The sequence below is a fragment of the Neovison vison genome, chromosome 11 (assembly GCF_020171115.1).
Source record: "Neovison vison isolate M4711 chromosome 11, ASM_NN_V1, whole genome shotgun sequence".
In the NCBI taxonomy this organism is placed as follows: domain Eukaryota; kingdom Metazoa; phylum Chordata; class Mammalia; order Carnivora; family Mustelidae; genus Neogale; species Neogale vison.
The window spans coordinates 98,279,521-98,291,779 of NC_058101.1; the positions used below are offsets into that span (position 1 = coordinate 98,279,521).

The 12,259-nt window shown below is 33.1% G+C and overlaps 1 pseudogene; it reads left to right on the forward strand.

Annotated features, from left to right (window-relative positions):
- The first annotated feature begins 813 nt into the window (after positions 1–813).
- Positions 814–986, forward strand: LOC122890570 (annotated as a pseudogene).
- The last annotated feature ends 11,273 nt before the right edge of the window (positions 987–12,259 follow it).

The following is a 12,259-nucleotide window of genomic DNA, read 5'->3' on the forward strand; positions in this document are numbered from 1 at the left end:
CATACCATACTGTCTTGATGACTACAGCTTTATAAGATAGCTTGGAATCTGGAATTGTGATGTCTCCTGCTTTGTTTTTCTTTTTCAAGATTGCTTTGGCTATTCTAGTCAGGCTTGTTTGGATTATGCTTCTAGCAGTTTTACACAAAGAACTTTGACTGATAACTGTGACTGAAAGTGACTTATAGCTCCTGATTATGCTAGGTTCTGGTTTTTTTGGTTGTTGTTAGTCATTACTTGAATAACACATATATGCATATGCACACATATTTTTAACTTAAAAAATATACCCAGAAAAAAAAGAATGAATAGCCCCCAGATAACTGTGTGAAACAGAATCAAATTCAATAGTATAAAGAGAATTCAAGTATTCAGAATTTAAGTATTAAAATGTTGAAGATAAAGAGGAAATAGGGGGGGAAAACAAAAGTCAGAAATTATATAACAAGATGATATTAGTAAGACCAAAGATAAGTATCTTAATATAAATGTAAATGAGTAAAAAAAAATCAATAAAAAATTTAGGCAAAAATACTGGAATCCCATTACTGCATTCTATTTGTAACAAAGTAGAGGATGATTTAAACACACACACACAGACACACACACACATATGTATATATCCTTATAAAGATTTTATTTATTTATTTGAAAGAGAAAGAGAGACAGAGATAGTGAGAGAGAGCTCAGGAGCAGGGAGGAAAGGAAGAAGCAGGCTCCCTGAGCAGGAAGCCCAAAGCAGAACTTGATCCCAGGACCCCAGGATCATGAGCCAAAGGCAGATGCTTAACCATCTGAGCCAGCCAGACACCCATACTTGTATTTATCACCCCATTGATATGTAATTTCTACTGAATGCTCTCAGAAATATAAGATTTGGTTGTCAATTGCACTGTGGGTGTGCTGATCCCTTCAATTTCCCCAAATGTGGGAAACCCAATTGCATAATTTGTGGTAGCGAGGGACTGCATACATGCTCTCTCATGTTTAAAAAAAAAAAAAAAAAAAGGAAAAAAAATTATTTTCAAAGAAAATGCTTATATTGGCTCTAAAAAGTGGAAAATATACCATTACCATGTAGGAAACCACAATTTCTGCAAGAAAAGTTGGGATTGCGGAAAAAACTCAGTTAAATCTTGTGTGAAAATATGCACAACTTCCTATAGTATAAACTTGCTAGAACTTTCAGAGTAGCAAGCAAAACTTTTTGTGCAGAGTAAGTGAAGGACATTTGAAAATGTTCAAAAATTTACAAAATATACTAACATATAATCATCTTGAAAAAATTGTTAAATAAATAGCCCAGTAAACTAAGAATGGAATCATAATTAAGAAACCAAGGGCAAGGAACACAGTAGAGTCTCAATAGAGTAGTACCTGCTCCCAGCAATTTCTCTTTCTCTGCAATGGCCCTGAGGCATAGAGAGGGAATTCTGAGATTCTTTTCTGTGTACTACAATTGATTGGCCATGTGATGGTCACCTGAATCAAGATAGAAAATAGAAATAAAAAATATAATGGAAAATAGAATGTTTGAACTGGAACTATCAAAAGCAGTATTCAGGCCCTCTCAAGTAGACAACCCCAAAATATGTCCACATTGGTCTATCCTCTTTGGAGGAATCTAGTCTACGGTATGAAAAAAAATAGATAATCCGGAAGAAAAGAAGGAATAAAAAAAGAGAGAGGTCCCAATGCCCTCTAAATCTCTCAACTACACCCTTGTATCATCAGCAATTATATGAGACTACATAATATCCTGCCAATAAATTATATCTCTAAGTTAGAGTTGTCTCTTTCATCCAAAGGGTCCTGCCTAATATGGAGTGTAGCAAATGGAAGTCTCCAAATTATGGAACTGGCCGAGATGAGGTATGATAAGGGACAGTGAAGATCTTCACTTGCCAAAGCATAACAAATCAGCACTCCTAGTGCTATAGCTTTTTCCTGCATACTTTAAAACTGGGGGTATATCATTGTCATCCTGATGTATTTAGGCACATCAGAAATAGTATAAAAAACTCATTGTATGTTGTATAACAAAGATTTCTGTTTTCCCAGCCTGAGATTTCATACCAAAAATGTGTTCAGTATACATGGTTGTTTGAAATTAAAATTTTTCCTTTTCTCTTTTGTCCCTTTGCATGTTAAAGGTGATAGGCCCAGGAGATTTCCTGTATCATAATCATTCCAGCACCAATTTTCTGGAAAAAAGAAAAGGAGAGAAGAAGAAAAAAAAGGGTGGGGGGAGAGCATAGAATAGGAGAGAAAAAAGGAGAAAAAGGAAGCTACAGAAAATATATAGAAAAAGAGAACAACAGATATTGGCAAGGATGCAGAAAGGGGACCCTCCTACACTGTTGGTGGAAATGCAAGCTGGTGCAGCCACTCTGGAAAACAGCATGGAGTTTCCTCAAAAAGTTGAAAATAGAGCTGCCGTACAACCCAGGAATCGCACTAATGCATATTTACTCTGTATTTACTCTAAAGATACAGATGTAGTGATCCGAAGGGGCATGTGCCCCCGAATGTTTATAGCAGCAATGTCCACAAAAGCCAAACTGTGGAAAGAACCTACATGTCCATCAACAGATGAATGGCTAAAGATGTTGCATATCTTACAATGGAATACTCTGCAGCCATTAAAAATGAAATCTTGCCATTTGCAATGATGTGGCTGGAACTAGAGGGTATTATGCTAAGTGAAATAAGTCAATCAGAGAAAGACAATTATCAGATGATCTCTCTGATACAAGGAATTTGAGAGGCAGGGTAGGAGGTTGTGGGGGGAAGGGAGTGAAAAAATGAGACAAGATGTGACCAGAGACAAACTGACAGTTGTTGGGGGTGGTTGCGGGAGAGATTGGGTGGCTGGGTTATGGATATTGGGAAGGGTATGTGCTATGGTGAGTGCTGTGAATTATGTATATTCATATACCTGTTACCCCCCAAACAAAAAATACATTAGATGTTAATAAAATTAAAAAAGACTTAAATAAAATATTAGACAATTTCTAGATCAAAGCCATGAAACAATGTATTCAGATACTTTTAAGCATTTATTTAAAACTTCTCTTTATGCTTTGTTTATTTGTTTCTTTTTATAAACACTGGCATTATTAACTTTTGTTACAAATAACCTCAATTAAACTCAAATGTTTCTAATAGTTTGTGAACAAATGGAAATATTGTAATATATTTTTCTTCTAAGGCTGACTAACAGCATCAGAAAATTTAAAAAAATGTATACTAGAATCACTGAGACTTTTAAAATTTTATATAAAAAAGATTATGTGAAGAAATATTGTGCCATTGTAATGTGTTTGGATTTTGCAAGATTCCTCTCATAAAAGATACCTGTGCATTTAGATCACATATGTTGATTGTAATTCCATTATTCCCTCCAGTAACTTTTCTCCAGTAACTTTTATTCCCCAGTAACTTTTAAATGATTGCAGCCATTTTTTTCCAATTTTGATTAGGGGGGTATTTGCATACATAAGCACCTACATATACATGCAAAAATAGTGATGTATAACTATAGAAATCTTTGAGGCAAGTAACCAACTATTTTATGAATTAAAACATTTCATTCTCTATTTGACATATCATCATGGGTAATCATAATCACTTTCTTCTTGTCGGGTAGAACCCAAGAAGCTCTCCATGTATAATAAATATTTTTTCTTTACAGCAATTCAAACAGGCTGCCCAAGTATGAGACTTCTGTTTGAATGATGCCAGGGCCAATAATTTATTCTTAATTTTCTGTGGTATGTAGCAAAGGAGAAGGATGTCAAGAATGACACTATATTTTCATCATAATGTCATTCTCGTAGTCAACGAATACTGAAGAAAGAAGTTGTAGGAGAGAAGATGATGTTTACAAATATAGGATTAGTGAGTTATTTGAAACATTTGGTGGGCCACATTCATTCAGTTTGCTAAGTCCCTACTGAATGTATGATCATATATAAAGTAAGGTATTTTATACTCTTGAAAAAGCCATGAACTTGTCTACCTGAGTTCTGTTCTTGACTACTTGAGTGATAGCATGTTAAATCTTAACTCTTTTCTATAGACACATTTTTATATGCATCTTGTTATTTATTAAGGTTTGAGATCAATTCAAGTAGGCCTACACAGAAACACATTACTCTATTTGCCCAAATAATTTCATTTGGAAACATGGAAGTGGAAATAATGTACAGGTCCTGCATAAATGAGGATGGGAGAAGCAGTACCAATCATTCATTCTTTTTGATGATTTTAGTGAGGAAGAAATGAAGAACTATTCCCAAGGTAATTAGTCTGATTTGCTAAATTCTAGCTATAAAATCATAAAATACAATTATGGTCAAATGAGGGATAATTTTACACAATGATTTTATAATATTAGAATAAGAATAAAAGTACCTGGGTTCAAATTCTGGCTCTATGACTAATTATAGTTGTGTGAACTCCAAGATGGTGCCTCACATCTTTGTGTCTCTTTTATTCTTATATATGAAATGAGAATAAAACTCACACCTTTTTCATAGGGTTGCATGAAAGTAAAATAATATATATAAAGTGCTTAAAATAACACACCAAAGCACTCAAAAAAGATAGAAAATTAAATTTATCACTTAGATATTTGCAATAATAATCATAAGTTGGATGATTAAGAGGTATTTGGCTCAGCAATAATTGTGTTATACTTAGCCAATGATACTCATATTGTTTAATAAGTGTACATAATAATTAATAAGTTTACACAAGATTCAAATATAATGATACAGAAATAAATGTGATTTAACCAAAGCACACATGAAAAAGATCTCTATAGTCAGGCATGCTTCTATAAATATTTAACAAATAGACCAACCAGAGCACAGGCCAAGCATATCACTATAGTATGAAGAAACTCAAAGCTTATACTCTTTGACCAACATCCCCATTTTCCTACCTCCTAGCCATTGGTAACTACCATTCCAATCTCTGTTTCTGTGAGTTCTGCTTTTTTAGATTCCACATATAAGTAGTACAAATTATTTATTTATTTTTTTAATTTACTTCACTTAACATCATGCTCTCAAGGTACATCCATGTTGCAAATGTATGATTTCCTTTTTTCTCATGGCTGAATAATATACACACACACTGATATATATACATATATATATGTATATATATGGACACATACATGTTCTTTATATAAACACATATATGTTTATATATATCTGTATGTATGTTTTTATATGTATACATATGTTTATGTAAACATATGTATATTCATCTGTTGATGGACACTTGGGTTATTGCCCATATTCAATTTAAAGTCACAAATTGCCTTACCTTTCTCATTTTGGGGAGGAATATGTAAAATCCATTGATTATCTGATTTTATTATTTTTCTAACCATCTCTCCCCCCCATCTTCTGCACACACATATCCATGATTAAAGCTAACCTGATTTTCACATATGGTAAATTTAACAGATTTCAAAAGTCCAAAACCATTAAAATATGGGTGCTAAAATAGGTATATGTTCTTTGTTGTATTTTAGGGTGACAAAAATCTGGTCACAATTTTTCCATACTTACCCCTCACTGTTAAACCCATATCACTGTTCTGTTCTGCAGAGATCACTGCTAGCATTGGCATAAATTCCTTTACATACTTAGAAAAATATATTATTTGTTCATCCACACTAGACTCATATATAAAAATTAAAACATGTAGACACCAAAAATAAAAGTAAACGTTTTTAGAAGGCTATATTTATCAACCCGATAAACAAATTCAATCATTGTGGATGCATGAAGATACATCATTACGAAATTGCTGCTAAATGGTTAACAATAGCATTTATGAGGAAACTTAAAATAACATAACACTTTATCAGCTTTTATCAACATTTTAACAGCTCTCTCTTCTCTTCAGATACATGCTCATAATAAATGAAACAATAAAGGGTATGAAATTAGTATGCTCATTATTTGACAGAAGCTGGTAGCTCTAGAGAAATGGGTCCCTAAGGAAATGGGTGAATCACTTCTAAAAATTACTTGCATAAAGTCTTGGTTTGCCATTAAAACAGCAGAAGAAAGGGGATGGAATGTCTGTCAGAATTTGAGTTTTTTACCTGTGTATTATAGCAATTCAATAATATTCTTTATTTTCTTCAACAAATGAGGAATAGGGTCCATGGTCATAATTAGCATATGCTACATATTTGTAAATTACAAAACAGTGATAATAGTAATGGGACAATATGTGCATTTCCCCAAATCTATTGAGGGAAAAGAGAGTTTCAGATTACCAGCATGTAAGAATGAGCTCAGGAATCTCCACTCTGTGGTGGAATTATTTGCCTGTCTGTGAACATTAACAAATCCTGTGGATACCGGAAGAAAATTGCCACTCAAGAACTCATTCTTTAATTTCCTGGAGATTTGTTTTTATTTTTAACTTAACTTTAAAAAAATAATTATTGACATCTTTTAAACCTAAGACAGAGCCAGCAAGGACCCAAGAGTACTTTTGACTCAAATGTAGTCATACTCATATATAGTACTGAAAATATTTTGGGGACATTCTTGGTGTTCATATATATAGAATTCATATATTGGAGAATTAGACTTGGATCTTCCCGTAATTAACTGTGGGATGCTCTCCCTGGTATTCATGTTTTTTGTTTGTGAGTAAAAAAAGTCAGAATTCTCTTTCAGTTTTCTGCCTAGTTCTCCATCATTTTCCTGGTATAAATCTAGATTCCAGATGACAGGGGCTCTGTCTACTCCCAAAGAACAGAGATGACTTTGGGTAAAGATTGAAGTAAGTCCCTGATTCTAAAATAGACATCATATCCTTTGACATCAATAAATAAATGGAGTCATTTGGAAAGTTTAGCATACTTTGTGATATGAACATTTTGAAATTCTTTCATCTCAATGGTGTTTTGTATGCTGTTTAGTCTCCTCAGCAGGCCAGTGATCTATTTAGATATAAACTCTCACTGACGGCAAGATTGTATAGTAAGTTTTGTTTATAAGGACAAGGCCCACCTGGTCAGTAATAGAGTGCTAGTTTCTGGGCAGGAACCTTTTCCTTGTTTGGAGAGCAATGGAAAAGGACTATTTGTTCAGTTCCAGCAGACCTAACATACTGTCTATTTCTGGCTTTGTGGTCAGGGCCTGTCCCCCTTTCTTCTGTAAATGTCATATGAATCCACGTACCTAAAGTTTTATTTGTTTTTTCTTCCCTTTATAGTAGACTAAAGTAAGAAATTTCCCCTATGAAAAAATGTTCACATTGATCTTATTAATCATTAATTTCTAACCCAAGGATTATAAAATCCTTTCCAGCATCATAGTTTCTTGTAAAAGTTCTTGACACATTGAATACAACTGCAAAATTATAGAACTGCATTCAAATGAGATACTGACTTTCTTTAGTTTGTGCAAGGATTATCTTAATGGTTATATATATGTGTAAGCACTAAGCAAAACACTGATTTTTATGAGAGCAGGATACAGGAATTTGTTACTGAATATGACCCTTGTCTTTATCATCAGTGCATAAGAACTACCCAATTTTAGCAGATTATATTCCAGACTCTATGCTAGGTATTTTACACTTATTCTCTTACTTAATTATCATAATAAACCTGCAAGGTATTATTATCCCTTAAAATAAAAATAGTCTAATATCTTAAAGAGATAGATCAACATGTTCTCATGCCGGGTTTATGTATGATAACATAGTTAACGTTCAGTGTCCCAGCTGGTTTCTAGAATGAAGGAATCATCAATCAGTCAATTGATCAGTAAAATTATTTGCAACTATTAAGTGACAAGCCAGGTTATACTGTTAACTCATGTTTAACGGCATTGTTAATAACTTAATAAGTGAATCATTACATATTTCAGAGGAAACTCTTATAACTCCATTTCCTTTGACCTAATCTTTACAGCAAAGTTAATGGTTTTTCCAATTTTAAAACTCATCATTTCCTCCACAGAAAAATTCTTCGAGTCAGGTGACTTTCTACACTTTAAACCCTTGAAATGAATACAAAGGATCTGATAGTTCCTCTTTTCCTGAACTATTGAAATACTAACCTGTCTTCTTCTTGTGTGAAACAATTTTCTGAATAAGCATACATTGTGTATGTAAATGCACATCTGCTCTAGTACATCAATACATTCTAAAGTAATAACTCTACCATATTATCAGAAGGGGAGGTCTTAGCATTTTGACCACACTCTCACATGTTTGGATGTGGAGGTGCCCAAAATGATAAATCTAGGACCTAAGAGGAATGTGTAACAGCGAAGGAAACCATCAACAAAATGAAAAAAACAACATAGTGAAAGAGAAAAGATATTTACAAATGACATATATGATAAATGGTTAATATAAAAATATATAAAGTATTTATAAAACTCAATACCCTAAAACAAATAATCCAATTAAAAATGGGCAGAAGACATGAACAGACATGTGGATTTCTCCAAGGAAGATATCCAGATGGCCAACAGACACATGAAAAAAATGATTGACATCACTCATAATCAAGGAAATGCAAATCAAAACTATGCTAAGATATCAACTCACACTTGCCAGAATGGTTAAAATCAGAACCCCAAGAAACAAGAAGTGTTGATGAGGATGTGGAGAAAAAGGAACCCTCGTATTCTATTGGTGGGAATGCAAAGTGGTGCAGCCACTCTGGAAAATATTATGGAGATTTCTCAAAACATTCAAAATAGAACTTTGATCCAGGGTATTTGCACTTTTAAGTATTTATGCCCAAAATACAATATACTCCTATGCATGCACTGCTGTGTTTATAGCAGTATGTACAATAGCCAAATTATGGAAGCAGCCCAAGTGTCCATCAATACGTGAATGTATAAAGAAGATGTGGTATTTACATACAATGAAATATTATTCAGTCATAAAAAGAATGAAATCTTGTCACTTACAACTACATGGATGAAGCTAGAGAATATAATGCTACGTGAGATAAGTCGATCAGAGAAAGAGAAATCTCATGATTTCACTCATGCTGAATTTAAGAAAAAAACAAATGAGCAAAGGAAAAATAGAGAGAGAGAGGTGAGCAAGAGAGAGAGAAACCAAGAAACAGACTCGCAACTATAGAGAAAAATTGATGGTTACCGGAGGAGAGGTGGGTTGGTGGTAGGTGAAATAGGGAATGGGGCTTCTGAGCACACTCACCATGATGGAAGCTCAGTGATGTGTAGAGCTGTTGAATCACTATATTGTACACCTTGTACTGATGCAACATTGCACGTTAACTATACCGGAATTAGAATTAAAAACTTAATAGAAAAAGAGGAACTAGCGGGTGGCAGGCTTTTAAATCCAAGTAATAGGAGCACCAAGGTGTGGTAAAGATCTGCATTTTCACCTGTAGGCAGGGATTCTGCTGGGCTTTTCAAGAGGTGCTTTTCTTACTTTGTTTTCTATTCTGCACATGAACAATAACTTCTGTATCTCTAAAACTAAAGGACATGTGGATTGGGTTCAATAATGTTTTCTTTCTTTGGTGAAGAATTATGCACTTATACTTTTGGAGACTTAAACTTTGCATGAGGTTTCATCTAAGAAAAATTTATTATATTTGGAATGATAAGTAATAGGAATTCATGAGAAATGACTAGCTCAGATGATTAGATTTAGGTAATATGTATTCCTTAAATAATATGTTCATCCCTGAGGAAATAGCTATATTATCAATATTTCTATCCTGGAGTGAACCATATAAATAGTTACAGTAATTGCATATTCTAAGCAAGATCCATCTCTTAAAACACATTTTAAAGTATGAATAAAGTGTGTTTAAAGCTTACAGAATAACCAGATCTAAATGCCCATCCCAGTCCTCTCTCCTGTGTACTAGACTTCTTGAACTTGATGCCTCCTCCTAAATATCTCCAAATTCCTTTAAATTTAATGGGCTTAAAACACACACACACACACACCCCTAATCTTTCTACCAACATCTCCTTCAGGTCACCTAAAAGTAGAACTTCATAATTCTCTTTTTTTATTATGGACATATGAGGCAGCAAGCCACTTTTCTGAGAATAAAGGGTAATAGAATACAGATGGTCTGGTTTCATTTGGTTTGGTTTGGTTGTTATTGCTCCTGTGGTTGTTTCTTGGAAAGGTCCTGAAGCTGTAAAGGGACTTTAAAATTCCTGTGCCTCGGGGTTTAAAGTCATTGAAGAATGGTCAAGCCATTTTGTATACAAGCCAAGGAGTGGTTATTGAGCACTTATTATTATGAAGTACTATAAAATAAGGCTTTTGGTTCAAAAATGTTTGAGAAAGTCACCGCTTACAAAAAGTTCTCAGTCCAGCAGAGAAAGCAGATCTATAAGCAAGAAATTAATACAGGTCAAAGATGCAGTGGTTGAGAATGGCTTCTGGATCAGAAATCTTGGATGATACATGTTTTCATTCAAATGAATATATTTGTAAAAGTGAGTCCTAAATGGGTTATAGTTTCTCAGACACCTATCAAGTAGATTTATCTCAAAATGGGTTTGATACCATCCATTTAATTCTATACTTAGTATTTTTCAGCTTTCACTTTTTCAGAGAATAAGTAATGTTTAGCTAATAACTATATGATCAGTTATAAGACTTGGGATTTGAATTCAGAAATCCTTAAAATCCTGGACTCCTGTAAAATATTCAGCCAGTCATTCTCAATACTTTTCTCCAGCATCTCTTGGTGTAGGATAATGACTATATTATTACAATGCAAATTGGATTTGGTGGATGATAAATTCATTCTGTTTACTCACTCAATGAGATGAAAGAGTGACAAACAACGTCCTAAATTTAATTGCAACTTTCCTATGTTTAAGTGAATACTTTGTTATCAGCAAGAGTTTACTGCTATGATAAATAAATGAACAATAATAATTGTAATAAAAAGAATGTCTTAATTTGGAAGTAAAACTATGTTTTAAAAGTTTTATTTTTTGTTATAAATAAACTCAACTGAAATTCAAAACAACTATTTTATATATGTTATTAATATGTAAACAACCATGTTTAATTTAGCAATGGACTAGCTACAACAAAAAAACTAATGATGTACTATCTGTTGGCTAATTAAATTTAAATAATAATAATAATTTAGCAATGGACTAACTCCTTCTTAAAAATTAAATATGTCCTAAAAAAAAATTACATATATCCTAAAAAAGTTTCAGAAATCCAGTTGAGGAAGTCTTCACAATTCACTGATGTGATTGATTAGGAAGAAAAACCAGGAATTTCAAGAACAAAGTTTTTCACCACTTACCTTAAAGTAAGTTCTGCAACAGAATTTCATCAAGTTAGAATAAATTTCTCTTAGAGGGAAATGAACTAAATCTATTGCCTAAATAAGATTTAGTCCTCTAAATGTCTTCTGTAACTTAGATATATGAGGTAGACGTGAAGTTAATGCCTAAGGAATTTTTTTAACCTTTTTTTTAAAAAACTTATTTATTTATTTATTTATTTAATTTTTTAAATGTCCACTTTTGGACATATAAAAAAATAAATTCTATTTTATGATAAAAAATCAAAATGAAAGCACATTGTTGCCATAGATATTTTTCCAGCTTGAGCATTGCTCATCACAGAGCTGTACCTCTAGAATAAAGATAAAATGTACAGTATTGTCATCACACATGCTGTGACATTCACTTACAACTGAGTACCAGTGAGAAAATATGAAAATTAATTTCTTAAGAATATGCTTCTGCTTAAAACCAATTTAACCTTATCAAGAAATCTTTGTTTCTAAATAAAGAAGCAAAAATTCAATTAAGAACAGAGGCCTAACATGTGAATACCATTTACATGATTAAGCAGTGATAACACACACACTGTTCTGCATTTAATTCCCACACACAGTATTGAACCAAATGTGAAACTGATACTTTGGTGACATTAAATATCCATAGCTTTGAAATGTGCTGCCATTTAATTACTACCAAAGCCGTGGGCCTCAGAGTTTTCATTCATCTCTACAGTGAGGCTCCTCATACAGTACTAAGAAAAAGACATTAAAGTGATACAAAACTGTGAACAAAAGAGTACCATAATAAAAAATCTCATGCATACTCATTGCAAAGTCGGCCATGTTAACAAAAATGAAAATGATCTCTGGAACGCCAACTCAAAAGTGACACTCAGAACTCATGTCTGAAGTTGCATTGTCAGCAACATGACAGGTTCTGAA